This window comes from Bos mutus, chromosome 11, assembly GCF_027580195.1.
Source record: "Bos mutus isolate GX-2022 chromosome 11, NWIPB_WYAK_1.1, whole genome shotgun sequence".
In the NCBI taxonomy this organism is placed as follows: domain Eukaryota; kingdom Metazoa; phylum Chordata; class Mammalia; order Artiodactyla; family Bovidae; genus Bos; species Bos mutus.
In genome coordinates, this window is record NC_091627.1 from 13,574,091 (window position 1) to 13,577,207 (window position 3,117).

Sequence of the window (3,117 nt, forward strand, 5' to 3'; positions counted from 1 at the left end):
ATTGTGTACATGTACCACAACTTCCTTATGCGTTCATCCGCTGATGGACATCTAGGTTGCTTCCATGTCCTAGTTATTGTACACAGTGTTGCAAAGATCCTTCATTCTTAAGAAGTCTTATTGGTACATTTGACAGAGTTTCTATTTACAAAAGTTCCACAAACAGTTGTCCATACAAAACAAAGTCCCCCTAATCTAGGAACCTTTATTCAAAAAAAGACTATCTCTAGGATCTATCCCATCCTCCCATCGCCACAGCCCTTCACCTGGCACCCAGCTGCCATCCTGTCTCAGCTGGACCACAGCCACAGCCTCATTACTTTCTGCCTCCTTGCAGTCCATCCTGCTCTACTCTGCCATCCACCCTACCCCAGGCTGCTTTTTCTAAATCTCCAGACTGACTGTGTCTCTGCTGATTCAATTCCTTCCAGAGCCATCCTACTGCATCTGTCTGCAGCTGTTAATGTTTGGTTACAAGCAGCAGATTCCCAACTCTGACCAATTTAAGTGACAGAGGATTTCATGGACCAGCCCCCCAGGATGGAAGGAATAGCTAACGTTTTGAGAAGGTCAGCAATCCAGACTTCCCTGGAGATGTTGAAAGCAAGAACAAATGGACAGTGTTTTCAGAGCCCAGCTGTGGGGACTTCTGGGGCAGTCCAGTGATTAAAACTCCATGTTCCCAATGCAGAGATGCATGGGGCGCTGGTTCAATCCCTGGTCTAACTAAGATCCCACATGATGCTCAGCACAGCCAAAAACAAAGAGAGAGAGAGGAGAGAGAGCCCAGCTGTGGGGGAAAAGCCCAGTCTTCTCAGTCTCCATGCAACTCTACACAGGGGCCGGGGTATAAAAAGAAGGTGTTTCATCGACCAGGATGGATTCACAGGCCCACCTCTTGGCCAGGAAAGGACTCTGGACAGAACCACCAAGTCTGAAATTAACACAGAGGGAAGGATTCTCAACAAAGTCAAAGTATTAGCAGAAGAGAGGAAATAGATACAGGTCCAGCAAGGACAAGACACAGCTATGCCATGCCCACTTACAGCACCCGAAGAGTCCTTCCACATCAGAGCAGCTTGGGGAGCAGGCAAGGATTGCATTCTCTTCATTCAACAGGACCAGGGAGAAGTGATGGAAGCAGTCCCCAGTCAGCTCAGGAGAGACAGGACTTTTGGACCATGAGACAGTAGACCCAGCCAGGGACCTCAGCCTGGACCCCAATTTCCTGCATTGTTTCTGTCATCATTCCTCATAAGGAACTCTAAACCCAAAATGCGAGCATGAAGAAGCTTTTCCAACCTCTTACCTCATCCCTCTGACTTCTCCTCCCTCGTTGCTGGCTACGGGGGTCTGTGTGGCTGGGCAGAGCCTGAGGGCTCCGGAGTCAAGCAGGGTAGGACAGTGTGAGTTAGAAGGGAGATCACGCTCCCCTGAGTTCTCTCCTTTGTTTTCCTCTTTATTGTCTGTTCTGCCCTCGCTGGAATGTGAGCTCCATGCAGGCTGAAGCCTGTCATTTCTTCAGACTTTGAACTTTATAGGAGACATTTTTTAATTATTATTTTATTATTGAGGTAGAGCTGATTTACTCTATTTCAGGTGTACAACATAGGGATTCAATATTTTCATAGATTATACTCCATTCAAAGGGAAAGGGAAGTCGCTCAGTCGTGTCCGACTCTTTGTGACCCCATGGACTGTAGCCTACCAGGATCCTCCATCCATGGGATTTTGCAGGCAAGAGTACTGGAATGGGTTGCCAATTCCTTCTCCAGGGGATCTTCCCAACCCAGGGATCAAACCCAGGTCTCCCACACTGTAGGCAGACGCTTTACTGTCTGAGCCACCAAACTCCATTTAAAGTTATAAAGTAATGGCTACACTCCATGTGCTGTACAATGTATGAAACAAACTACAGCGCCGTATTGCACAGCCTTATCTACTGATCACTCACTGCTGTAGCCCAAGTCTGAGACAGTAACTAGCATGCAATTAGGAATATAAACATTTGTGACTGAACAAATACCCTGCAAGTAAGGTGGAGGATACACCCCATCTCTGCCCTTGACCCTGAGCCAGACAAGCAAGATCAGGCCTGGAAGTGAGTCAAACCAGGAAGCAAGAGGAAGCCAGATGGGGGAACGAGCACAGCTTTAGATTCAACCAGATCTGGGTCCCAGTCTGGCTCTGACGTGTTGAGGGCATGTCACTTAACCACCCTAAGTCTCCATCTCCTTGTTTTTTGTTTTTTGCTTTTTTAAATGTTTTTGTTTTGTTTTTTGGCCATGTGACATGTGAGATCTTAATTCTCCAACCAGGAATGGAACTCACACCCCTAGCATTGAAGTGCAGAGTCTCAACCACTGGGTCCTCAGGGAAGTCCCAGTTTCCTTGGTCTGGAAACAGGGATCATACCACCAACTTCACACTGTTGGGTTGAAAATAACCAAGAAATGAAATATGTGAAACTGGCACAGAGTAAATGCTCTCCTCCCCAAATGCCTTTCAGCTCTGGTGCATGCTCAGTAAGAGAGGAAGTTGCTCTAATCAGATTGTGGGAGCTGAATGCCACATTTCCTGGGGCTGGGAAGTTGTGTATTTTAGGAGAGAAGCCTGGAAAAGGCAATGCCTAACCCATGTCTGGAGAAGGCAATGGCAACCCATTTCAGTACTCTTGCCTGGAAAATCCCATGGATGGAGGAGCCTGGTAGGCTGCAGTCCATGTGTTGCTAAGAGTCAGGCACGACTGAGCAACTTCACTTTGACTTTTCACTTTCATGCATTGGAGAAGGAAATGGCAACCCACTCCAGTATTCTTGCATGGAGAATCCCAGGGACACAGGAGCCTAGTGTCTATGGGGTCGCACAGAGTCAGACACGACTGAAGCGACTTAGAAACAGCAGCAGCAGCAACCCATGTCAGGAGAGTAGGGGTGGGAGGGGCAGGATGAAACGTCAGTGATGAAAGATCTGGACAGTGACAGGCCCCGGGGATCCCAGAAGATAATCTCCTCCTGCAAACCTCCAGCACATGTAGCCTGTGGTCAGGAGAAAGGTTTCTTCCGTATTATCCCTGCTTCTGGGGATGGGATCAAAAGAGACACAGATAGCAGGCAA